General features: G+C 40.9%; 1 protein-coding gene and 1 pseudogene across 5 annotated transcripts in view; one reads left to right on the top strand and one right to left on the bottom strand.

Annotated features, from left to right (window-relative positions):
• The window catches only part of MACROD2 (mono-ADP ribosylhydrolase 2), a 2,087,937-nt gene that overhangs the window by 413,853 nt on the left and 1,646,375 nt on the right, over window positions 1-27,709 (bottom strand). The window lies entirely within an intron of this gene.
• LOC109024300 (alpha-endosulfine-like) lies at window positions 18,631-18,989 on the top strand (annotated as a pseudogene).

Genomic DNA, 27,709 nt, shown 5'->3' with positions numbered 1-27,709 from the left:
TTTTCTGACACATTCAGACTCATGGCCTATGACATTCACCTGTTAATATTGCTAGCTTTTAAAAAGTAACCATTTCTTTCTTCATTCCAAACCTCGCACACTTATATTTGGTATGGTTGAGTGAGTGGTGTACCCTGCTAGAAAAACAAAACAAAACAAAAAAAACCCAACACTGGTTTCCATTTCTATTGAGATATTTTTTATTTCTCCCTCTCCTGGAAAGAACAGAGATGCACAGGGGTCTGGTGAGAGGGCAAAGGGGGAGGAACAGAGCCCGAGGTTGCCATGCTTCCATGTGGAATGCAGTTCCATTTCCCTAATACTGAGGGTTTCTTCATGTCAGAGCCAAATTCCTTGTGTTTGTTTTGCAGCCAGGTGGCATGGAATAATGCACAGCTCATTCCAAGGGAGCTCAGTTAGAACACATGCTTTAACTCAATCAACACAAGCCTCATAAAAAAAAATCTGGGCCTTCCTGTCATTTTCTCTCACTAAAGGAGTTTATAGCCGACAGCATGGCCTTTAATTAAATTTGGACATCACACACCCAACAGGGAAACAACCAAAGTAAGCCAAGTCTTTATGTAAACTTTAGTTACTTATTAGGCAAAGGCAGAAAGACAAGCAATATTTATTTTCTGGTTTAGGGCTTAATAATGAATGAGATTCAGGACTGATGTTGAGATTAAAAACTCACTCATCTGTATGTGACAATCATGGAAGAGGGGTTGCCATGGTATCAGCCCACAACCGCGGCTCCCCAGTCCTTCATTATCCATGTAAAGATCGGGGACACAGAAGGTACTGATCCCTAATTGGACCTGGGCCCACGGTCTCCCTTCTTTTCTCGAACATCCCCCAACGTTGTGGGCCTGTCTTATGTCCATGTTCTCAAAAATAGAGCAGCTACTTGAACATTTTGTAATGCATGCCTTGAGAAAGATTTAGATTCTCTCTCAAGGACTGAGAAAGCCAGTCTGAAACAAACCTTTGGCTGGACCAAATGGTGTTGAAAATTTGTCACAGGGTCCCCTGGGTTCTCCTAGTTTTCAAGACGTTTGAGTGAGCATCTGAGTGCAGAATTCATTTGCAACCTTCTCCCACTGAACTGTTTGGGAGCACCGATGTCAATCACCACATAGCCAATAGGAATAAGAGGCTCAATTCACTTTACATGGGTTGAATGATTTGATTTCACACTTACCCCTATGAGAGAGACACTGTTCTTTCCCCTGTTTTACAGACGGATAAACTGAAGTGCGGAATTAATATAATACAGCAAGTAAATATCAGGACCAGGATGTAAGTCTAAGCTAGTTCCCTCCAGAGCCATAGCTTCAACCCATGGTGTCCCTGAGCTCCAGTCAATGAGTTAGAAAGGAAATCTGCAGTTCTTTGTGGGAAGCATCCTATAAACTTCAGGGATGAGAGACATCTTCACACTCTTTTATGGAGCTGAATCTTATCCGCAGCATTCCTCTTTAACTGCCAGCACACCTTTGCACAAAACACCTTCAGCAGTGAAGTGGCTTCCTGGAGTAGCCGTGTTTGTCCCAGGCAGTTCTTGGAAAAAAACTTCTTACCTCTCTGTAACTTCCATTCATTAGTTTTAGTTCTTAGCCTGCATCTCTCCCATGTGACAGCTCATCCCCTCCTGCTTGGCCCCCAGAGTCATACCTTCTCAGGCAAAACATCCCGCTTCTCTCACTTGTGCATCATAGGAACCCGGCGCTGAGTCTTCCTGCAGGCTGATCACAGCCCCAATTACTGCTGGGAAGGGCAGTGCTCTCAGTCCAGGTAACTGAGTCTTTGTTGACAACAGAAATAATAGAGCACTTTCTGCCCTATCACTCTCCCACTTTTGTTTTACACTGGCCACGAAATCCTGAAAAACCCAGCTAATGATGCACTTTGTCTTTTCAGGGCTTGCTTCAGTCCCTGAAAGATCTGACTATATAAACACTGTGATGTACATACAAACAAGGTCAAGGGGATCTGAAACATGAAACCGAACCCATTAACTGCCCCCTACAGGGTTGAGATGATGCATACAAAAAATAATGGATGAACAAATTGAATGGGCTAAAGAATCACATTGTCTTCTGAGACTAGATTCTACATCTATGCATCCCAAGTATTACCATGGAGGTGGAAGCTGATATGGACTTGCTTCAATGATGCAGCTATTCCAATCTCAAGGGTGCACATATTCTATCTGGTTCTTCTAGAATGTGTTCTTTTGTCAGTGACATTATAGACCTCAAGCCCTTGAGGATACAAAAGTCTCCTTCCCTTAGGGATTTCTAAAATGTTGAATAGAAATTTAGAAAACCACAAGCCCTTGGGGATTTCCAAATATCCCTAGCCCTAGGGGATTTCTTTTTATTCCTCTTTTTCCTTTTCTTTTTTCTTTTCTTTTTTTTTTTTTTTGAGAGGGAGCCTCGCTCTGTCGCCCAGGCTGGATGGAGTGCAGTGGCACAATCTCAGCTCACTGCAACCTCCGCCTTTTGGGCTCGAACAGTTCTCCTGCCTCAGCCTGCTGACCAGCTGGGATTACAAGCATGCACCACCACGCCCAGCTAATTTTTGTATTTTTAGAAGAGACGGGGTTTTGCCATGTTGGCCAGGCTGGTCTCAATCTCCTGACTTCAGGTGATCCGCCTGCCTCGGCCTCCCAAAGCGCTGGGATTACAGGTGTGAGCCACCGTGCCCAGCTGCCCTTGGGGATTTCTAAAATGTGGGGTTTTAAAAAATAATTTCAACTTCTATTTTAGAATCAGGAGGCACAGGCACAGGTTTGTGACATGTGTATATTGCAGGATGCTGAGGCTTAGGGTATGAGTGGTCCCATCAATTGTGAGCACAGTACCCAATAGTTTTTTAACCCTTGCTCCCCTCCCTCCCTCCACCCACCCTCTAGTAGCCTCAATGTCTATAGTTGCATCTTTATGTCCAAGAGTACCCAATGTTTAGCTCCCACTTATAGGAGAGAACATACAGTATTTGGCTTTCTATTCCTGTTCTAATTTGCCTAGAATAATGGCTTCTGACTGCATCCATGTTGCTGCAGAGGACATGATTTCATTCTTTTTAAAAATTGAAAATAGAAATGGACATATTACAGTTTCTGCCCTTTGTGTACTAGCTTTGCAAACAGATGGACCGAAAGTCAAACACTGGTTTTGCCATTCGTTAGCTTTACGAACTTGTACAAGTTATCTCACTCATCCTCAATTTGTCTGGCATTTAATAGATACTCAGTAAACTATAACTCTTCATTTATGTGGTTATGACTATTTTCATATCAGTCAAAGCTGATTGCAGGAAACAGAAACCTGGTATTTCATGTAGAATGGGATTGAATGCAGTAGATTAGCTGGCTGCAAAATTCCTAGACAGCATGGTAGATCAGGAGTCAGGAGCCTCACTCTGAAAAAATTAGTACAGGGACATAAAACTATAGCTGCTGCAAGCAGAGGTCAGGAAGGCATTGCTGTTGCTGCCACAACTGCTTCTAGACACTTACAAGGCCAAGTCTGACAGCCACAGGCACCTGAAAATACTCATTTCTGCAGCCATCTTCACCAAGAGGAATAGCAGCAAGAAGATGGCCTTTGCCTTAACTTTATTCAAATCTCATTCAAGGGCATCTAATTGTCAGAACATCATTTACATCTAGAACCCTAGCTGCAAAGGAGTCAGGAAAGTTGATTTTTAACCCTCAAGCCCCTGTGGCACAGTACGACACATTGAAAAAGGTGAAAATGGATGCTGAGCGATAACTGACAATATCCGACACATTACTCCTGGCTGCCATCTCTACCACCAATGGAATGTGCCTTTAGTACCATTGCCACAGCCATGGGGATGGTCTGGCACAGAGTTTGTGGCAATTTTAATCCCCATAAGGTAAGTAATGTGGGTTTCTGGTACTGCAGCCTATAACAATTTACAGACATTTTCTTTGTTTGACACTAATTAGGCCACATGGGATCAGATGCGTGACCTTTTCTGTTTAACATCCTAATGTGAACAACAGAGTTTATCAGCCCTGGGTAGAGAGTCACATTCAGAATTGAAACAAACACATGGGATCAGACTGGAACAGTTTTATGAATAATAAAGACATTTCTGATTAAATAAATTGCTCAGTGCTCAAATCACCATTCAAACAGGAAATTGACTCTTACATCTGTTCTTTATAATAAGCATATGGAAACACACCCTATGAACTTCCAATTATCCACTCCAATAATACATTATGTCAAATGGGTGGATTACAGATACAGCAGAACCACAAATGATTCAAACTACTATTTTATTCTCTTCTCTGAGTGTCCAAAGAAGTAAGAAACCCACGAATGTCATTTTACCTGTATGCTCATCGTTTGTTTTCTCTGCTCTTTGATTAGCATGAAAAACAATTGACTAATGATAGGCAACCAGAGAGGAAAAAACATAGTAGATACTAAGGTGGGGAAAGATGAAGAATATGTGTTCATGGTATACAGACAAACTAAAGAGGCATAAACAGATAAAGTGAAACTTTTGAGTTTAAAAAAATGAATTGACAGGAGCAGTATCACTTAATTCTAACTCATCGGAGATGCAAAAGAGGTTGAACTTTTTCTTACAATAGATTCACACAAAACCATTTACAGAGTGAACACTCCTAAAACATTCGTACGTAGACAAACATCTAATTGTAGTTTGCTACACAAAGTCATAAAAAATAAACATTCATTTAAAATACTATTAACTTAATTATGGTAATAGATTCAATGTGTAAACCCAGAAAATTACAGGCTGGTGATATTAGCTTGTTCAATTTTAAAATAATGTGTTGATTATTAATAGCAACCCAGTGTCCTAGTAATAACCAGATCATGACAGTGGAATGGTAAATACACATGAAGTGTTCAGAAAAAAAAAAAAAAATTCACGGATGCTTCTATTATGGCAAATAAGAGTTGTCATGATTAAAACAGCCCTACCTCTTTAAAAATGAATTAATCAAAACACTTATCCTGAATGGCATTTTCTGGTTCTGGGAATAAATTTGTTACTTCTCACTTGTCACACTAATGAAGTCCCACTGTAAGATTTAAGAGCAACAGCTCATCTGGCATTGTTATTTATATCTCCATTGGAAAGTAGCTGTTTTCTTACTTATAGTGCTTACTGTAAGGTCCAGTTTTGAGAATACAGCAAATTGAGTTAAATAGTGACTCTTGCTGTTGTCTCATTATTTTTTCCCTTTAAATATAATTTTGAAATAAAAAAAAAACTAGTCCTCTTTATTTCAATGCATTCATATTTACCCAAATGAGAAAAGAATAAATTACACAAGTGCAATGTCCACAAAAAACATCAATGAGATACATATGTGTTATAAACCACACAGTTGAAAGGAAGGTGGGTGGTTAAGTCACTCTAGTCTTCACAATCTATAACTCAGTTAAACAATGAAAGGCAAAGTTGTAGGTGCCTCTGTAGGAAGTAGGTAGGTAGGTATAACATGGGGAGATGAACAGATAGAAGGAAGGAAAGAGGGAAGGAGGGGAGGAAGGAAGAAAGAAGGGAATGAAAGAAGGATGGAAGGGAGGAAGAGAGTAGAAAAGGAAGGAGGAAAAGAGAGAGGGAAGAAGGAGAGGAGGGAAGGAGGGAGGAAAGGAGGACAGCAGGGGAGGAGGGAAGGAAGGAGAAAGGAAAGTAGGCAGGCAAGATAAATAAATAATCGTGTTGTTTTACATTAGACTATTACTAAGACAGACCCCATTCTAAGATGCTGGTTATTCCTATGAAACCTCATGTTATTACAACACAGAAAATCCCTTATGATAGAGTTCTTTGCTACAACCCGTTCTTCCTCTGGCCCTCAAAGTTTCAGAAATACTGATCATCTGTTATTTTATATTTGGAAATTACACTGTAAGGTATTTCCTGGTCCTGTCTCTTTTTCTGTACTTTTCACTACTTTGGGACAATTTTTGATTTTGTATATATCACAATGTTTTGTATTTAACTGAGTTGTAATTTCATTGCATTTATCTGTCCATGTAACTGGCACCCCTCACCACTAAACTTGTGAGCTCCTCAGGGGTAGGTATATATTTTATATTTTGTTTGCATTACTAAAGCATAGCATATGGCTTTATACAGAGTATGTGCTCAGTAAATGTTTACAATAAACTGAATTGACACAGTCATTTATTTTTCATTTGGCCACTTTAAAAGACTGTCTTCAGAATAAGCCAAGACTCTTTTTATTTTATTTTTATTCTTTATTTTTATTTTTATTTATTTATTTTTTTGAGTGAGAGTTTCGCTCAAACTCGCTCAAGCTCAAATTTCATTTTGTTGCCCAGGCTGGAGTGCAATGGCACGATCTCAGCTCAGTGCAACCTCCACCTCCCAGGCTCAAGTGATTCTCCTGCCTCAGCCTCCCTAGTAGCTAGGATTACAGGCGCCCGCCACTACACCCAGCTAACGTTTTGTATTTTTAGTAGAGATGGGGTTTCACTATGTTGGCCAGGCTGGTCTCGAACTCCTGACTTCAGGCAATCCACCTGCCTCAGCCTCCCAAAGTGCTGGGATGACAGGCGTGAGCCACCATGCCCAGCTGACTGTTTTCAAAATCCGCATGTCCAGATCACCCTGTAGACCAGTGAAATCAAAATGTCTGCAGGTAAGAGCTGGACATCAGTGTTTTTAAAGCTCTCCAAGTGGTTCCAAGGTGCAACAAAATCTGGAAACCAGTGCTCTACAGCCTTTTCCAGCCACTCTTGGTGCTTTTTGTCAGCAGAGTAGAAGGGGCATTCCCCTGCCCAAGCCCTGTCCCTCCAGACATGCACCAAATAAGGAAAAAGTACTGTAATGGTTCAAGAAAGAGGAATTTAACATTCCTTCTCCCCACCTCCAGTTCCTACCAAATGCTTCTCTCCCAGGCTTTGGACAATGTTCTCATTTACTTTCTCACAATGGCTTTTAAAATGTATCTCTGGGGGGTTAAAACAGAGTTGGAAGAATGTGTTTGGATTTAAAATAATCTTTCCAAGATGAAAAAAAAATCATCATTTGATAATGGTTTCTGCCTGCGTTCATTGAAGAGATCATTAATGACACTAAATTCTGGTCCTAGGACTTAATTCAGATCAATAGCTGAACATACACTTCATATTCATTAGTCCAGTGGAACACGCAGATGGGCATGTTTTACTGAAGTGCCTCATCAGAACATATTTAAGGAGCTGAAAGAGACCGTGCTGTCCTTCTGCAAGAACTTGGCAGTATCCCTCTTCCCTCCCGCATGTGGATGAAGATATCTTTGCTAGTACGTCCCTCTCATTTGGTTAGTTTGGGACGCTTAATACAGTGAATCAGAGTTTGGCCTAAAGTACAGTTTTACAAAACAAACTAATTTTTAGTTACGTATTCAGAAAGGCAGACCTTCCTATAAATATTCCTTTATGTGGAATTTGCAATCATATCTACAATGATCTTTTAAGCAGATGCCTCTGTGTGCAACAGATGAAGCTAACCTGGGGTAAACTTAAAGTTCTGTTGGAATCGATTTTGTGGTCCCCTCTTTAAATTCCCTGTCCCAGATTGGATCTTCCAACTCAGTTGGAGGCTTCACCCCAAGGCTGAGAAAAAATCTATAAGAGAAAAAACAAATTGCATTCTGCCCCTGAGGTGAGAACTCAGCGAGGGTAATTCACAAAGAGTTAGGAAAAGACCACCCTCTCCCTTGCATTTTGTGCATGGCCAAAGGGCACTGCATCTACATTTGCTGTTGATGACTTTCGTGAACATTAAACTCACTTGCAGAATTTATTCTCCATTCCCCATTAGGAGAGTTATGCAACCTGAATCCTTAATGGACTTAATCAGCAGGATAACATGACATTTCTCCCGTCCTGTGCTAAGTACAAGGCAGAATACAAAGACATATTAGAGACATCTCTGCCCTTGAGGATTTTATAATCCAGTTGGAGAGATGAGAGGGTCACAAAAACTACTATAATGTATGACATGCCTACTAAAGGGACTGCTCAAGTCAAGGCTCATTTGTCTGCAAGGAAGAGAAACACTCAAAATTGCTCAAGTTCAGATGCAGAACATTTTTGCAGAAAGCCCAAGGAAAGTTAAACTACCAGCTTCTTGGAAAGGCAAATGCAGAGAGCACAGAAGTTTTGTCTTATCTCTTGCGATATCATCTTGCCTGCTTTATTTATCCCTCTTGTCTGGCTTCCTCTGCATCTGCTCTGAAGATCACTATATGTCAAACTTTCTAGAAGATACTTCATATACACTAACTCAGTTACTTTCATACTTGAAAATATCTTAAGGAAGGAGATACTACTATCTCCTCTATCATCATCATCATAAGCAGGACCGGAAGCACTAAGGGCTGGACACTGTGCCAAGTGACTTCCTTATGTTATCTAGCCTTATCACAGACCTGGGAAGAAAGAGAATGAGAAGGGAAAAAAAATGAAAGGGCAGAGAGCAGGCGATTTTACAGAAGAAAATGTTTGACCATTCCCACATTGCTAAATTACTTCAAAGCATTCATTCCTCTGAGTCCTGTGTAGACATCGTTCTTTTGATTTTGCGATTTAGGAAAACATCTTCTGCTACATCCATATCTGCATGTACAGATCATTTTCTCTTTCACTTCCTGGCAGCTGAGCCCAAATTTACTCTTAAGTCTGTTACTTAGAAAGGAAACATATTGGATGAGGTTGAACTAAATCTGAAAATCCTCAAAATATCCAAAATTCAACAAGTTTTCACCTGAAAGTATATTTTCCACACGTAATGCACTGTGATGGATGTTGAGACTATTATTTCTACATAAGAACATATACAGCAAAGGGAAGTGAATGTTATTTGGCTGAAAGATGTGGAAAGAGCACTGATTAAATATCAGGAGAGGTTATTTGAATGTAAGGTCCATTTGAACGATTTCTTTCAAAGCTTCAGTAGAATTTTAAGAGAAATATCCCACGTATTTCTATAAGATAAGAAAATACTTAAATGGAAGAATCAGACAGGCGTCTTTCATAATCTCTTGGGAAGCCACAGAGAGTTAGTTAAGCAGAGAATGATGCAGTGGGAGAGAGACGCCCTCACTCTGATTTGGGGTCAATCTACATCAAAACAGTCGCGTCAGAAAAGCTAAAATGGCTAAAATTAACAAGGTCTGATATTAACAGTGGATGTGGAACAACTGAAATTCTCATACACCGCTGGCAAGAGTGTAAATTTGTAAAAACAGTACAGAAAATAGTTAAAGCTAACAGAAGCATATCCTGCAACTCAGCAATTCTACTGCTAGGAATATAACTCCACAGAAATGCGAACATATTTCACCCAATATACAAGAGTATGAATACAAGAGTATTCATACCAGCCCTATTCATTAAAGCTCAAACTGGGAATGACCCAAATGTCCATTAGTAGTAGAATGAATAATTAAAATGTAGTATATTTACATAATGTGATAGAACACTGCAATGAAAATGAAGTACAACTGCATGTAACAACATGGATGACTTTCACAACCATAATATTGAGTCAAAGAAACCAATATACACCGTATGATTTCATTTACATAAAGTCCCAAAACAGGCAAAAATAATCCACTGACTGCCTGAGACCCAGTTGCTGAAGATGCCACATGCAGGGCTCTGGTCTTCATTCCAGCTGAACCCAGACTTTCAGTCATCCCCACCAAGGTGCCAGACCTGGGAATGAAGCTATCTTGCTCCTTCTAGACTAGCCCATCTGCCAGCTGAATGGCACTGAGTGTCCTTTGTCCATGTCTTGTATAATAGACTTCTCCAGCCAAGCCTGTCCAAGTTTCTAATAGACAAAATCACGGACTGCAACAAAATGGTTGTTGTATCAAGCCACTAGGTCTTGGGTAGTCTATTATGTACCAACGCATAACTGGAACACCTCCCAATCCACCAGGGTTGAAACCTCCTTGTTTTCTCACACTCATCCTTTTCCCTCTATACTTCAATTAGAGAAGAGCTGCCTGTAGTTAAGAACATGAGCAACAGAGCCAGACATCCTGGGTTCAGAGTCCCACTTAGCAGATTGCTAGCAATATGGCCTCAGCTAATTATTCAAGAGCTCTAAATCTGTTTGCTTATATGAAAATGGGGATAAAGGCTGACCTATTTATTTGGTTGATATGAGGCTTAAATGTATATGTAAATAAAGGTCTAGTATTTAAGGAATTAGGAAATTAAAGAATTCTATTTTTTGATTAATGCTTAGTGTTTTGAAAGTACACAATACATAAAACCCATTAATCCATCAGACCTGTAGGTTATTTCCCTACCATCTCCCTCCTATATAGATTCTTCTTTCCATTTCTGCTACCACCACCTAGTTAAATGACTCAGGATAAGTTTCTGCAATGACCTTCAAATTCTTCTTCCCAACTTCTGCTCTTTCCTTGGCATGACATGTCTCACAGTGGTACTAAAACTGACTCTGCAAGAATTATAACAGAGAGAAAATTATGGCAGTACAAGTCTGATTTAACCCCCCATCTTGCCTTTCCCTTAATCATTCCTGGTCTTAGGCTAAGCTAACTTTAGTTTATAGTTTACATGATAATAGGCTTTCCCCAAAATTCAACCACCTTTGTAAAGCTAATGAAAGGCCATCAGGCTAGGAGAAGGGGAGGAATTCTGCTAAGGCATAGACTGGTCACAAGATCTGTCCTACAGATAACATCACTATTGTAGACTGGCCTTTTGAGACATTTTCCCAGGTTTTTTGCAGGTTTGATACCCATGACTCCACCTGGCCCCCACCAACCTTGCTCTTGCTTCTGTTGCCCCACCCAGAAGTAAGTCAGCTCAAGAGGACAGCTTCAACCCACTATGATTTCATCTCTGCCCCAGCCAATCAGCAGCAAGCATCCATTTTAGCCACACCCACCCCCTTCCCCAAATTGCCTTTGAAAAACCCTTAACCTACAAGTCTTCCAGGAGATTGATATGAGTAGTAACTTGGTCTCCTGTATGGCATGGCCAGCCTCACGTCAATTAAACTCTTTCTTTACCGCAATGCTGTGGTCTTTATTTGTGCAGTGGGGCAGGAAGAACTTGTTGGGTGGTCACATTACCATACTAATCTTCCTAAAACAAAACAAATAAAACTTAAAACTCAGCATATTTAAGGCCGTCTAGAGGATGGTCCCAGTTTTTTTTTTTTTTTTTTTTTTTTTTTGGTAATCTTTTCTGTTATCTCTTCCCCACTGGTACCATAGGTTTCCATTTAAAAGAATGACTCTCTGCTTCCCTGAACATGATCCAAATCACTGTTCACAAACTTGTAACTGTCCCAAATGCCTTTTCACACATCTCTACCTACTGAAATCCTATTTATCCCAAAGAGCATTTCAAATCTCAGTCTTTTAACTAACACTTTGCTAATTCTGTGTTTCCTTGTTTCTCTGTTAGCATCTCTCTCTCTTCTTCTCTCTTTCATGACTCTCTCTCATGCTATAGAATTACACAGCAATAAATCTAAATCTCCTTTGTTACAATGGCCTCAACTATCCACATATTACAGTCATTTGCAATTTTTTTTGGGGGGGTGGGGTATGGAGTCTTGTTCTGTTGCCCAGGCTGGAGTGCAGTGGCACAAACTCGGCTCACTGCAACCTCCATCTCCTGGGTTCAAGAGATTCTCCTGCCTCAGCCTCTTGAGTAGCTGGGACTACAGGCATGCACCACCATGCCTGGCTAATTTTTGTATTTTTAGTAGAAACAGGGTTTCACCATATTGGCCAAGCTGGTCTCAAACTCCTGACCTCAAGTGATCTGCCCGCCTCAGCATCCCAAAGTGCTGGCATTACAGGCATGAGCCAGTGTGCCCAGCCCATTTGCAGTTTTCTAAATCTCCATAACATAATATAAACCTTTTAGCTCTAGCCTAATGCTTTGCACCTAGTGGACATTTAATAAATATTTGTTGAATTGTACCAAAAGGCTAGAATGAGCTGAATTTACTGGCAAAAAAAGGCAGGACCTTGTCAAGAGTTTGCATGTCAAACAAAATTTCTGTGTGTCTAATCCATTTTGAAAACTATTTGCATCTCAACTGATGAGAAATGAATTCTATTTTTAAAAACCTCTAAGAAAAGACATTTTACTGCTTCTTTCAGTAACATATCCCAGTGTGTAATAAGCTCTAATGTCAGAATAATCTCATTTTTTTCTAACCTAAATCCTTCATGTTGCAGACTGAGCTATTTCTTCTGGATTTTTTCAAGTGAAGATTTCTTCCAAGAAGAAATAATGCAGTGTTCACTTAGAAATTTCTGCCAATTTTCCCTTGGCTATTAAGTTTTCATTCCTTCATCTGTATGGTTAATGCAGGTGCAGAATATTATCACTATCACCACACGGCCTCACTCACTGGACTAAGGTGACTCGCCCAAGAGCAGATGCCGGACCCAAGTTGGGCATCTTTTCCCCAGGATTTTCTGTTCCCTGGGATCATAAAAAGAGTTTGAGATATGTCTTTTTTTTGTGTGTGTGTGGCCAAGGATAACTGATACAAATTTCAAAAGCTATCATCTGCCATGCTGAAAGCGGTAAGGAGAAGGGCAGACTGGAAGGAGAGAGAAGAAAGTTTGCATGTATTGCTGGAAAGAGAATCCAGACAGAATCTAGGAACGTTGTTCCAATCATTCCCAAGACCCATGTGCAGCCTAGGTTTTCTAACTCCTTGCTGTTAAAGTCTTTGTTGGAGTTCAAGAGTCATAAAGATACATTGTTAGACTTACTAGTTCTTGTATTTCTGTCTTTGCAACTAAAACACCTTTTACTAAGCCACTCTCTATCTTACATATGTTTTAATCAATCAACCAGCAAGTGTTTACTTTTTGTATCATAATGGATATAAATGGTAGAAAAATTACGGCAAGCCATTTCTTACCATTTTTATTTTTCAAGATAAATTAACTCAGTCTCCTTTACGGTTATAGAAATAGCTTTCCATGTCTTTACCCACTCCCACTGACCTTTCCATATCCATCTTCATCTTTTCTTAATTCCCTAGAGCCGAACCCAGCATGCAGCAGCTATCTGAATACCACAGAGCATGTCACATTAATGGCCTTCCACAGTCCACATGTCCTGGGCTTACCTGTGAATCCCTTAGCTACGGGGCTTCCTCGTTTTATAGTCACTTGTGGTCTTCTCTACACTTGGATGCTTCTCTTTAGGAAAGAACATTTGTCATTTTCCTCCTTCATTATCCATTTTTGGCTTTGGACAAAATAGTGTAAGCCAATGTATAAAAGGTTAATTTCTTAGATTCAGCTACTGCTAACAGGAGGCTTCTGCTGACATTCCATATATTTAAACAGAAAGAAAAGGGGGTTTTATTTTATCCCTCAAAAACTGCTACATATTGCAGTTAAAGTAAAAAATCACAAACTGCTAGATATGGAAAGAACCATACCAAAAAGACTTCTAGAAATAATAATAAGATATTAAAAATTACTTATATCAATGAGGTGTAAGAACTAAATAGTGGTGTGTAGGCTCCTGGGCTCTGTAGGGTTAGATTTCATATAGTTGTTATGTTTGGAAAAAATAAGACTTAACCAGTGGTGCCCAATGTTTAAAATGAAAGCATATTATATAATATTGTCCTATGCCAGAAATCAGCAAACTTTTTCTGTAAAGGGCCAGAGAGAAAATGTTGTAGGCTTTGGAGAATGTTGTTTCCACCGTAACAACTCAACTCTGTCATTGTTTGCCACTATTTGTCAGAAAGCAGCTGGAGACATTATATTTTAAAAATGGGCATGGCTGTGTTTCAGTAAAACTTTACTTATAAAAACAGTCAGTGGGCCTAATTCAGTCTGTGGGCCATAGCTTTCTAACCCCGGTCTGCACATAATATAATATATAGCACAGTTCTACTCACCATATGAAATGATGCCTAAAATGATTGGTGACAATAGGTTCTCTTGAAGTCCAGGGATTTATCTCCTGTGATGGTTAATATTAAGTGTCAACTTGATTGGATTAAAGGATGCAAAGTATTATTTCTGGGTGTGTCTGTGAGGGTGTTGCTAGAGGAGTTTAACATTTGAGTCAGTGGACTGGGAGGTGAAGACCGACCTTCAATGTGTGTGGGCACCATCCAATCGCCTGCCAGCATGGCTAGAAAAGGCAGGCAGAAGGTGGAATGAGCAGGATTGCTGAGTCTTCTGGCACTCACCTTTCTCCTCTGCTGCATGCTTCCTGCCCTCAAACATCAGACTCCAAGTTCTTTGGCTGTTGGATCCTTGGACTTATACCAGTGGTTTGCCAGGCCATAGACTGAAGGCTGCACTGTTGGCTTCCCTACTTTTGAGGTTTTGAGACTCAGACAGATCCACTCCTGGCTTCCTTGTTCCTCAGCTTCCAGACGGCCTATTGTGGGACTTCACTTTGTGATCGAGTGAGTCAATTATCCTTAATAATCTCCCCTTCATATATACATGTATCCATTAGTTTTGTCCCTCTACAGAACCCTGACTAATACATCTCCTTTAACATAATTTTCACATAGTACTATTGAATACCACACATTATGTGTATATATCTATATATTTATCTAGAGATAGACAGTAGATAGATGATACATAGATAGGCAGATAGATGATAGGTAGATAGATACATAGATAGACACATCGATAGATAGACAGACAGATGATAGATAGATAGATAGATAGATAGATAGATAGATGGATAGATAGGCAGATAACTTGCTAAATTTAGTTAAGCAAGATTTCTGAGTTGTGGTTTTACTGGACAAGAAGCTTGGGAATGGCAAAGCCCATAGCGTCCCCATATCTGTGAATCTAGCTCCTAGCATAGGTCCTGGCTCATGTAGGGGGATCTGTGCCTCTGAGAATGAATTTGTTCATGGCTTCCAGCTACTCTCCCCATCCCCACTTTACAAACCTTCTCTCAGTCATCTGCTTTCTTCTCCTTAACAATGTGTTGAGCCCCAACAAAGGCATTCCCAGAAAAGACATTACAGTCATTAACATATTCATTTATCAAATGTTTGATGAGCATATAAGTTAGCACTGTCATCAGAGAAATTGGACATACTTGGTGGATATGTTTTATTAAAATTATCTATGCCTATGATGTAACAAAGTTAGTGATTGCTATCTGGCTTTTGTATATAGTTTACATTAGATTGAATTCTAGTTATTTAAAAATAATTAGAAACAGTTTTGTTTCCAGACGGGTGCAAGTCATATGAAAACATGAACACACATCCCCAAAACTTCTATTCCTAGTGACATGGAATCTACTTCATTGTTGGTCCTTGGTTTACTCATAGTCCTAAAAATTATTCTTTGCTAGAATTTGACACCAAGACTGAAATGTAATATTTTTCCAGAATTAACGCATTGATATCACTACAGTAGTTCCTTTATCTGTGAAGGATATGTTCCAAGATCCCCAGTGGATATCTGAAACTAAGGATAGTACTGAACTCTTCATACACCATGCTTATTCCTATACATACATACCTACGATAAAGTTTAATTTATATAAATTAGGCACAGTAAGAGATTAACAACAATTAATAATAAAATAGAACAATTATAACAATACACCATAAGAAAAGTTATGTGAATGTGGTCTCTCTCTCTCAAAATACCTTATCGTACTGTGCTCACCCTTCTTCCTGTGATGTGCCAACGTGAGGAGATGAAGTGAGGTGGACGACGTAGGTCTTGTGAAATAAATGGGAAATTCCAGAAATAAACATGTCATAAGCTTTAAATTGCACACTGTTCTGAGTAGTGTGATGAAATCTCATGCCATCCTGCTCCCCGAGATGTGAATCGTCCCTGTGTCCAGTGTATCCACACTGTAGATGCTACCAGACCTGTTAGTCATTCAGGAGCTGTCTTGGTTATCAGAGCCACTGCCATGGTATCATGGTGCTTGTGTTCAAGTCACCCGTATTTTACCTCACCATGGCTCCAAAGTGCAACAGTAGTAATGCCATTTTTTGGACTCAAGTTGACTTCAGGCAACTGAAACTGTGAAAAGAAAAACCACAAATAAGGGGGCACTGCTGTATTTTATGGAAAAAGTTCACAAATATCTCGCATTTAAGAGATAGATTGTTTCCTTGGAGAATGTCTCCTCAAACTTATTTGGAGAGAACTTGTTTCTCAATAATGACAACAATGAGTTTGAAGTCATTTCATCAGAACAATGAGACTATGAACCATTAGCCAAACTCAAAGCACCAAAGAGTATATTCTCAAGCACTTTCAGAATGAAACAACTGTTCCGTTCAAGACGAATGACAGCAATGCCTCGCCCCATCCCCTGGTCCTTCCCCTTCAGTGTGCATCCACCTGAGCCACCACTACCAGCCCCAGCACTGCCTTCTCACTGCAGAGCCCATCCACAGTTAGTGCGCATCTATCTTTACCTCCCACATCTAAATCAATTGTTGATCTGTTTTTGAACAAATATATCTAAAAATGGCATGAAGCTCTTGGGGCATCACCACAAAACCCAATTAAACCCTGAGGTATCCATACAGACTTGAGGTGTCTAAACTACCCCTATGTATTAAAAGTACAATCTGCGTGGCTTGGTGGGGTATGTGAATCTCCTGGATAATATTATTTCATTCTCTCATTTTCACTTAATCAGTCCAAGGGGAGGGTGGAAGTCATCTGTATTGGAGCTGAGTCCAAAACAGCACTACTTTAAAGACAAAGACAAATTCCAAAGACATCAGGAACATGAAAGGACCACAACTTGCATTTACAACACCTTCCTCCAGATGCAAATTATTCTCTTTCAACTTTAAATAAGTTACTAGTTATAGTATCACATCTGGAGAGAAATTAATTGTGTACTCATTTTATATATTTTCAGCAATGAGATTCTCAAACTGTTTAGAGGAAGTTTTTATATTTTTAAATAAATAATTCTTAATACATTTTGGGGAAAACAAATTATTGCAATCTGCATGTTCTGAGCAAAGTTTTCTGGAAGAATCGATGGATTCTGAGAAAAGCCTTTACACCAGTCAAGCTGAAAAACCTTGTGCTATGGCTAGTTAGGAACTTAGGAATCTTAACTCATTTGAGGCCAATATGCAATGCTGATGTTGTTCCAAACAGGCGGGAAGAAATAATTTGAAATAGAGAGAAGAGACTAAGAATGAACAAATGCACATGACTCAATGAGAGCAAACGGCAATGTGTTAAAATGTTCTACCCCAATCACGTGAATGCAGCCTAAAAGTTCAGCCCAACATCCACCTTGACTTTTAGAATAGCAAAAACAAAGTGACATCCCCAAGTATCCTCAGGAACTGCCTGTGACCCAGAACATTCCCTTCTGGGCCAGATGATGTTCACTGCCTCTCTCCCCCAGGCCCCCAGTTATCACTGGGGAGTCCACAGAACCTTTTTTCTGTGACCTTCTCTAAAGTCAAACCAATACCAACCATATGTTCCCAGAATCCTGAGACTCATTTACTGCTTGATAACACATTTTCAGTTATTATTTCTACTGCTTATAGCACTGCCTTAGTTATGTGTGAGTTTGCCCTGACATTAAAAATGCCATCTAACTGGCAATGATGTAAACAAACAAACAAACAAAAAAACAGCTTGGTGACTCTAACAGCTTTTTGTCCACTTGGTTGGGTGATGACAGGGGAACCTCTGAGAAGGTGGGTTCTCTCTGGAGTCTCTGTAAGTAGCTCTAGGAACTGTCATTTAAATTTAAATTTAGAAATAAATTACATGAATAGTCTAAGTGCTTCTTCCACCTTCAACAAATTAATAACAATATTAATAATAAGCAGCAGTCACTGCACATTGCACAGGTGTGTTCTTCATAGCTGACATATTGTTATTTCAGTTTATCCTGTTACTGTCTGAGGTAGGAGCCATTACAATTCAGTCTGCAGACCAGGAGGCAAGGTGCAAGAGAGGTTAACTAACAAGATGTTGTAATTGCCCTTTTATTTTTTTCCTCCAATGATCTAAATATCCAGCCTGGGTTTTTCTCTCTTGTGCTCCAGAAGCAACATGATCATCCCTTCTTTGATGGCCCCAGACCCTGAGACTCATTATAACAAACCCCAACACAAACACATTCAGGAAAAAACTTCATTCTCTTCCACCCCACACTCATTCGTTCCTTCTTAACTCAGTGAATGGGACATAACCCACTTCGTTTCACAAGCTTGGAAACTGGGCCATATCCAAAGCACTGCCCTGCCTTGTCCCCCATCTCCATGCAGTCACATATCTTCTGAGTGTCCTTCTGTCCTGGAGAACTGCTTGGATTCAGCCTTGCCATCATTTCATCATTTCCTGCTTAGATCACAACGGCAGTCTCCTACCAGCCTCCCTGCCTCTGCCTCAGCTATCTGGAATGAAAATTCGTTTAGACCACGCCCTGCTTAAGATGACTGATGAGGAGCAACCCTATTAACAGGGACCAAAGCAGCATCGCAGGATGTCCCGTTTCCCCTCCCCACCTCTCAGTTGATTGACTTCCTGGACCTCCTATACTCTATTGTCCCAGTCCCACAATGTCCCAGAAACTAAACGAGAACACCGTGGAGGAGACAGGCGAGAAGAAGCAGGACATGCGGCAGAAAGAATGTACTCTCCCTGAGAGAGTGGAGAAGGAAAAGCTAAAGGCCAAATATCCAAGCCTAGGACAAAGGCCTTGGGGCCCAGCTTCCTTATGAAGGGACTCCGAAAAGGGAAAAAGTACTTTGCCTCAGGAGACTGCAACATGGCCAAAGCCAAATAGGAGAATAAGCAGCTGCCAAGTGCACAACCAGACAAGAACCTGATGACTGGTGACCACATCCCCACCACACAGGATCTGCCCAGAAAATCCTCACTCATCACCAGCAAGCCAGCGGGTGGCCAAGCTGAATGATCCTGCCCGGGGCTCTGCCAGATCCTGAGATGCTGATCCTCTGGGTCTGAAATCACCACTGCAAAATTGTAACTGAGACAATGAAAGAGATCTGACTTAACCAACTCCATCTTGCCTCTAACCACCAAGCTGTCTTTGTTTATTACTGGGTGTAGGCTGAACCAACTTTGGGAAGAACGTAGTTTATAGTTTATAGTTTAAAACAAAGATGATAGCAGCCCTTTCCCAAAACAAACCTCCTTCTTGCTTAGGGACTGGAATGCCTTTGTAGGACTAACAGTTTAGCCACAAGATTAGAAATTATGGTTTAGGAGTCATGCGGCCTGAGGCTACAAGATTCTCACCCTCCCTAAACTTCTTCTAAGATCAGTGCTTGAGACAGTTTGCTTGATGGATCAGCTGGCACCATTCAGATTGATAAGCTGGCTCATGTGATCTTGTGGCTTACCCTGGAACTGACTGACTGACTCAGTGCAAGAGGACAGCTTCAGTTCCCTATGGTTTCATCTCCAGCCAACCAATCAGCACTCTTGACTCACTGGCCTTCCTCCACCCGCCAAATTATCCTTAAAATCTCTGATCCTGGAAAGCTTGGGGAAAACTGATTTGAATAATAAAACTCCTGTCTCCGCACAGCCGGCTCTGAGAATTTTACTCTTTCTCTGTTGCAAGTCCCCTGTCTTGATAAATCAGCTCTGTCTAGGCAGTGGGTAAGGTGAGCCCATTGGGCAGTTACAAGTCCTGTGCTGGCTTCTGCCCCTCCCATCTTTTGCAGCCAGGGGTCAGGAGGTGGCTTGGGCATGGGTTAGAGACGCAGAAGCCCCTGCCCATCAGTGTCCCAGCACATGGAGCCCCTTGGGCTAAGCACCAAGACCTTGAACATGTTTTACCTTTTTCCAAATAACTGTTGGGAGAAATCTCAATGAAATCTTGGGGGTAGGGTTGGGAGGGTGGGGTGAGAGATTTGGAGGAATATGAATTAGAGCTTGGAGTTGATAAAAACATTCCTGAGGGTCCTTCTTAACCATGAGGCTGGTGTGGGATAAATATGAGAGGGGGAAGTGGAGTCCACTAGAGATGAGATCTAGTTTAGCTTTGCAGATAACTGCCTTGTTTTCATGTGGCTGGAGGCCTGGTGTGAGATTAAAGAAACTCAATCTGCATAGACAGATGCAAACAGCTCCTCTCGTTCTGCAGTTAGCTGAGAACACAATGTTCATTATTCATTTAAAAAGCATACTGTCCTTGAAATAGATTTTCTGTTGGGAAAAGGGCAGTGAGTTGTGGAGAAAGGAACCATGAGTGTGGGGAGCCCCAAGAGCCCAAAGGACTTTTTCAGTATTTGAAATAAACCCCACCAAAAAAAAAAAAAAAAAAAAAGACTAATGATGGCCTTCTAGAGACATCAGAGAACTAATCTGAATCTCTTAACACATCAAAAAACCCCCATCTTGATCTGTGCCCATCCTACCTGCCCTGTTTCACTCATCCTCCCTTCTATACCTACATGTTCCATATGTGGTATGTTCCATGCTTGTTTTCCATGCCTGCATCAATTGTTCTTTGTTCCTAAAACCCTGTCCCCACCCTTCAATATTAGTCAGCTATCATTATTTCCAGAAAGCCTTCCCTGAACTTCCTCTCCACCCCCACCTTCCCTACCTAACACAACCAGCACAGAAGACCATTGTTGCACTACACAGCCTGAAGCTATTCTGTTTCCTAACAAGAGACCAAAAGCCATGTCTCCTATTTCTGTAGCCCCAGGGCTTATCACAGTGCCTGGCACATAGTTGATATGCCTATACCTACTATTTATGAAATGAATGAATGATGAAAAAGATAGAATTCTCTGGCCATGAATATATGGGATGTGTATACTTTGCATTTTCCCCCAGTCTGAAAACTTATGTTCACCTGTCTGTATAAACACATTCATATTTATCAGTTCAACTGAATCTCTACTTTTGTTTTGAAACATAGGGTAACCATTTTTTTTCCAGCTATTAGCCATTGTTGGATGAGTTTTCAGTCTAAGTTTTGTGACGGGATCTAGTTCATAAACTTTATTGGCCTGACACAATTTTTAAAAATTACTATAAATCCTCCTTGGCTATCCTGGAAAAACTTTAACTGTGCTCCCCAAGCCCCAAATCAAATTTTTCCCCCATCCTTCCTGATCTAAACATGAATGATCTAATCATGTCTGTTGTGTCCCTGTGCTGTCGAACCACATTTGAATTATGCACACTAGGCCAACTGACTCTCAGCATATATTAGTAGGAAACAATAGATAAACACGGGAGAAAAACTACAGGGAAAAAGAGCACAAAGCCTGGTAACTTGAAAAAAACAAAATAAAAACAGTGCAGCAGGGATTATTCCGCAAAACAGGAACAGGATCTTGAGATGTGGTAAATGGAACATTAGTCTCGAACCCAGAAACATCCCTGGAGAAGTCACTGTTCTACCATAGCTAAGGAGATGGATACTAACAAATTGTGTTTGAGATCTGAAGTGCCCAGCCTGAACAGAAGGAGAAGCATTAGCAGTCATGGAGAAGGGAGTTAGGAAATTGAACCCCATATGGGTACACCACTCTAGTAGCCATGTGTAACATGAGAAGTTCCATAAACCTGAATCACTGCAAATGACTGAAGCAAAGAATTTCAGGATTTTCAGTGACAAAGCCCAGAATACCATATGGGCCTATCAACACTAGTTAGAACCGGAAGAGGAATTTTACTAGCATGAGGGATGGTAGAGAAGATTGTATAGAGGCAAGGGAGGAAATCCAATTTGAGATGGAATTAAAGTTAGAACCAGGCAATTCAGGGTGAAGAACAATCCAAGCCAGCATCTAGAGGTATGGAAGGGCAGACAGAGCAGTCATGTCCTGGGGCGTTTACCAGAGTAACAGGCCTGCTGAGGTGAAAAACAGAGTTCTTAGGTTAACACTAATGAGCTACCAGGTGAAGGTCCAAGAGTAAGTTTCAGCCCAAATGTAAAGGAACTCTTCTTTAAACTTCTTCTTTGATATGACTGTACGTTATCATAAAGAATGGGGAACTGGCTGGGCACGGTGGCTCACGCCTATAATCCTAGCACTTTGGGAGGCCGAGGCGGGTGGATCACTTGAGGTCAGGAGTTCAAGACCAGCCTGGCCAACATGGCAAAACCCTGTCTCTACTAAAAATACAAAAATTAGCTGGGCGTCGTGGTATACGCCTGTAATCCCAGCTACTAGGGAGGCTGAGGCACGAGAATCACTTGAACCCAGGAGACGGAGGGTGCAGTGGGCCGAGATCACACCACTGCACTCCAGGCCCGGGTGACAGAGTGAGACTCTGTCTCAAAAAAAAAAAAAAAAAAAAAAGAATGGGGAACTGATGGAGTGAGAGACAAACTCCACCCACCAGGGGTGTATACCTAGGAGGCTGCCCTCACTTTTACTCATAACCAATACCAGCTTTCCACTTTGGCCTACGATCTGCCTGGAGCCAACAGCTTATTTATTTCATTTAGTAACCAAATTTGTTTTCAGTCACTCCTGGTTTAATACAGTCTCTCTTGGGAGTTTCACTGGAATTAATATATTATTATACTTTTACACTGCAGCTCAAAATGTGCATCTCAGGGCTCCCTCATGCTTCTCACAGGTACCTCCCTGCCTTCTTCCCCGAGTCCCATTTCTAATTTTGCAACTGTCATCTGGCAGTGGCAGGGAGGGATAAATGTCTGTTTTTGTGTGTGAGGGCTTCAAAGTGGAATTGGGAAAGAGCAGGACACTCCTCAGTCCGACGCAGGCCCTTGGATCATGGCGGGTGTGGTAGTGTGTGGGCTGTGGTCACTTCTTGGCTGGCCTCTTCTGCTCATACTTTCACTGGTCTGGGTTCTTGTGCTGCTAGTATCGAGTGCTGGCTCAATCACAGATGATCTCTGGGTGCCATCTAGAAATCTCCATGGACACATCCCCACGGGAGTCCCTCCCTCAGCTCTGATGAAGGTGTCCTCCCTCTCACCCTGAGGCATCGAGAGGACAACATACCTTTTGTTTTTCCTGAAAAACAACTACTACTCTACTCTAGATTTTTCCTGAAAAACTAGAAATTCCCACCTTACCAACTTGACCCTGTGAAAACCTGGAAATGGTTTTTCATCTCTGAAAATTCCTCTTTCACATCTAGGTTAACAGTGTGCAGAAGTTTCTCTCTCTCTTCACATGGAGAGGGGGTGAATTCACTCAGGTTGGGGATGCAATCTTACACTCCTTCTTCAACAGCTGTTCCATCCTGGTCTGCATTTCGATATTCTGATGACATGAGCATGCCTGTGTTTTGAGTAGAACTTGGTGCAGATTGGGTGCTGTCGTCTCCTCAGAACCACAAGGCCTTCACCTTGGCTACCCTTTCGGGATAGAGGAAGGTCAGTAGCAAATGAGGAATTCAGGAAAGGCATGTTTAGGGGCCATTCCCCATACCCTGCACACACCACAAATGGGATCAGAAAGCATCTCAGCAAAGCAGAGACAAAGTTACCTCAGAGGAACAGGGAATGTGCTAAAAACAGAAGTATGCACAATTTTATTTTTAAAGCAAGAAGTAAGAATTATCTGGCAGGAATTTTTTTTTCTCTTGAATAGAGGCATGAATATATTAGTTTGGCAGAGATCTTAGAAACTTAATAAAAAAGTTAACACCCATTATTCTGTATGTTATCAAAACCAAGAGTATCTGAGTCCTGGTTCTTTAAGATATATCAATCTCCTCGAGCTTTGCAATTCTTTATGTCTACTGTCTTTAATTGGATTTTCACTCCCATGACAATCCTTTTTGTATACAATACTTTTTTATTGTAACAGGGCATGTGGTATATTGAGCAATAGGTAGTGATTCCAATTTAAGTTAAAATTTAGATGTATGTGGTATTGCCAATGCAAATAGCTCACCTGAGTTGACAATCAGAAGAAGAGATACCTTGAACATGTGGCTTGGAGCACACCTTCACAGGTGATGCCATTCTGGAGAGCTGGCATGCTTCCCTTTACTCCAATTATAAAATGAATTACAATTCCAGGATTTTCCAAATGTGGAAAAAAATATGTGTTTTAGAAGCTAGGAAACACAGCAAGCAATGGGAGTAACCAGGGGAACTGGTTATGGGAGAAAATTATCAAGAAAGGTATAATACTTATTTTCACTTGCAGGAATAACAAATGGATAATAGAATAGATAACAGACAAGAAGAGAATCATCTAAATCTACCATTTGTTGAGTGTTTCCTATTTGTTTGGCATGATGTTAGGTGCTTTACATTCATTTTATTTTCTTTTCTTCCAACATAATATGGAAGTAATTAAGGTAATTAAGGTGACTTTTCAAGATCACACAGCAGGAATGAACTGACTTACACTGGTTTTCCTGTGGACAACTGAAAAGCAGCAAGTTACACCTGTGAGTCTGGGTTATTGCTATAATCCTACTTTAGAAAGAAAGTTTACCCCTTCTTCCCATCTCTCATTCACACCACCTGCTCCCATAGGTGTAAGGTGCAGTCAAAAATAGTAAGTGGCTCTATTGAGCCATGACAGCAGCAGGTCAGCAATCCATGCCATTTGGATTATCAGTCACTATGCCTCTGTATTCAGCCAACTTATCAATTTTAAGATAACATGGTCAGACTTTCCACCCTCCTACATTCTTTTCAACAGGGTCACTAAGAGGCAAGTTCCACTGTGTGAAGGCAGCCTTAGAGTGGGTGGAACCACAAACATTTCGAAGTCAAAAAAGACTGGATTCGAATCCCAGCCAAGTGGCCTTATGCCAGATTAACTTCTGGAAGCCTCCGTCCTCTTATCAGTGGAATAGGTCATTATAAATAGCTTTCATGGTTATTGTAAAGCTTTAATGGGATGATATCTTAAAATTCTTAATGTGGTGATTGATACAAAGAAAAAACACCACATGCTAATGCAGGGAGCAAAAACCTTCTTGTTTCAATTAAAATGATTTTAGAGTTCATAGGGAGAGAAAAAATGAAGGTTTGATGTCTAAGCATTATACTGCTATCCACCTTTTTCAAGGCAGGAAGGACAGGCACCAAAATAAGTTTGAAGTAAGGTGATTTCTGCAGTATTACACAGACATGCCAAAATATAATGCTGCCATGCTCACATGCCAATAAAGACCCAAAATCAGGAGAGAACAAGCTGTCATAATAAGTAGACAAAGACGTTGGAAATTTTAGCAAATCTGGAAAGATCTGAGCAGATGCAGAACTATAAAGCCATTATTTTCTGACTGCCTATCAACATGAAGAGTTCAACAGGGTCACTGTGTCTGCCATTTTAATATAGCCAACTAGCCAGGGTACTGTCACACTAATAAAGTAGGTGCAGCTTAATTCTCTTAACATATTCACTTTAACCTGATAGAGGTCTAGAGATGCAGCTGAATATTTCTCTCCCTTTTTGCCACAGGGAAAATGATTTCTTCATCCACTTATTAAATGACAGTCTCTTGGCTCCCGTGCCCAGGCTGAAATGTGTGATCATGCTGTCCTTCCACTGTAAGGCTGCTTTTCAGGCAGCCTGTCAGTCTGTCTGTCCTGTTTTATTAGTAAGTGATGGGAAAATGCACTAGACACACTTCTCTCAAAAGAAGCTGTCCTATTTTCTATAGCCAGAAGCCTAAGATGTTTTAACAGAAATGTGTAAAATTTTCTCTTTTTTGCATTCATTCCTTTCTGTCCAGAGGCACATTCTACAGACCATTTTAAAAACGACTACAAGAAAACAACAGAGCCATCGTTTCTATTCATTCTCTCTTACAATATTGGAACGTCTGTGACTCTAATTCCATTGCCCCGATGAATAGCTAAAGCTTTAGTGGCAGCAGAGCATTTCTTCCGCAGAACGTGGAGGTCTGCAGTCTCATTTATTTTGCTACGTGTCCTATGAATATGTTTTTAAAAAAATGTTACTCCTGAAAGAGCTTCATTGCAGAAGAAATTTCTAGCCTAGTCTCAGGCTTAATCAATCGCCCATGATTTTGCAGGCCTTAATGGGAGAAGACAGAGATAATGTAATGTGCATTATGCAAAGTTAGCTAAAAGTGAGGATGTGGAACAGCATCAGGGACCATTATCTCCCAGAAGAGTCGACGCAATAGAAGCAGACAATTAGATTAGAACATTTTTCTAACCAGGCCAGAAGTAAAGTCTTGGGGACAAGACAATGTTCAGAGTTGGGCAACAGCCAAGAGGTAACAATCATGAGCCGGCATGGCTCATGCTATAGCTGTATTGGCTGTATTCTATAATTTGAAACAAGACTAACTCCTCTTGGAATTAAAGCCACGGGTTTTATTTACTAAGGTAGCAAATGAACCCATAGTGTGCTGTGGCTTGGATATCTGCTTCTTTCTCAAAAACTGTATGAAAATCGACTCCGCCAGTCGGTCACCATTATGTTAGCTCCCTGTGGGCAGTACTGCAACATGTGTGTTGCCGGGTGGTGGTAGGAGGATGGAGAACTAGGGAATAAATACAAGAAAAAAGCCCTGACCTGCATTAAAAGGTGCTTTGTTATGCAGACATACACACAAATGCATGTTGATCTAGGATACCCAATCCCCACTACGTGCCCAGCTCCCGGGAATTTGCTCAGAGCCTTATAGACATCATCTAGTAATGGCTTAAATTGCTAGATTTAGATCTCTGCCTACAACAGATGCATAAATAAAATTGTTTAGAAGCAATTACGGAGCCGTATTTCCACAAGAACAAATGAATACAGCACAACCTTAGCATGTAAGTGCCGAGGGGGTTACAGTGAGGGAATAATCAGAGTCACAGGTAATTAATCACAAGAGAACATCAGAGGGATGCTAGCTGGCATATTCACTCCCATGGGACTGTGACCAGCACCTACTCTACTAAAATAACTATGGGGTCCTTCATGCACACCAACTGGAAGTAGAAGAATAGACTAGGCACCAGGTAGGTGCTTGGCAAGCATGCAGGGTGTTTATTAACAACCTTGGTCAGAAAACCATAGGTATAAAAAATGGCCAGAGCATATATGCCAAATTAGCAAGTGATTAAATGATGTGCAGAGGAAGCTGGATGCCAATGGACACAGCTTGGTGGCAGAATCAGAGGGCAGGCTTGCAATCGTGACTCTGCCATTGTGTTATCTTTGGGCATTTTTGCGGGGAGGCAGGTAACTTCTTTAAGACTCAGTTATTTCACCTGTCAAATGAAGCATTGCTATCTACCCTAAAGGTTTGTTACAAGGACTAAATAAGGCACAATTCACATCATGTGCAGTGTCTGGTACATACATATAGCAGGCTCTCCATGAATGAGCAGTGTGCTCTTAGCTGTACAGACTGACGTGAGTCTCTTAGGATTAATAGCAACCATGATCCATGGGTATTGGCAGACTGAGAGGGCAGAGTGGACTTTGCTCACTGGGGGCAAAAAAAAAAAAAAGATTTTTGGCTAAAAGACATAAAAAGAAAAGCACAAGATGAAGTGAGTCAGTGAAAGTCCCAGTCATCTGAATAGCCTGAAATGAGAAAGAGCATCTGGCTTCTCTTCTGCCTTCTGCATGAGGCCACAGCCAGGCCAGAAACACAATTATTTTTACTGGTCCAGTGGTTTTCCACTGCCAACACCAATTTAGAGGTTGGAGAACAGGCTGCAGTGGAGGTGAGGAG

The sequence above is a fragment of the Gorilla gorilla genome, chromosome 21 (assembly GCF_029281585.2).
Source record: "Gorilla gorilla gorilla isolate KB3781 chromosome 21, NHGRI_mGorGor1-v2.1_pri, whole genome shotgun sequence".
Taxonomy (NCBI): Eukaryota; Metazoa; Chordata; class Mammalia; order Primates; family Hominidae; genus Gorilla; species Gorilla gorilla.
This window is presented reverse-complemented; position numbering and strand designations above follow the sequence as displayed.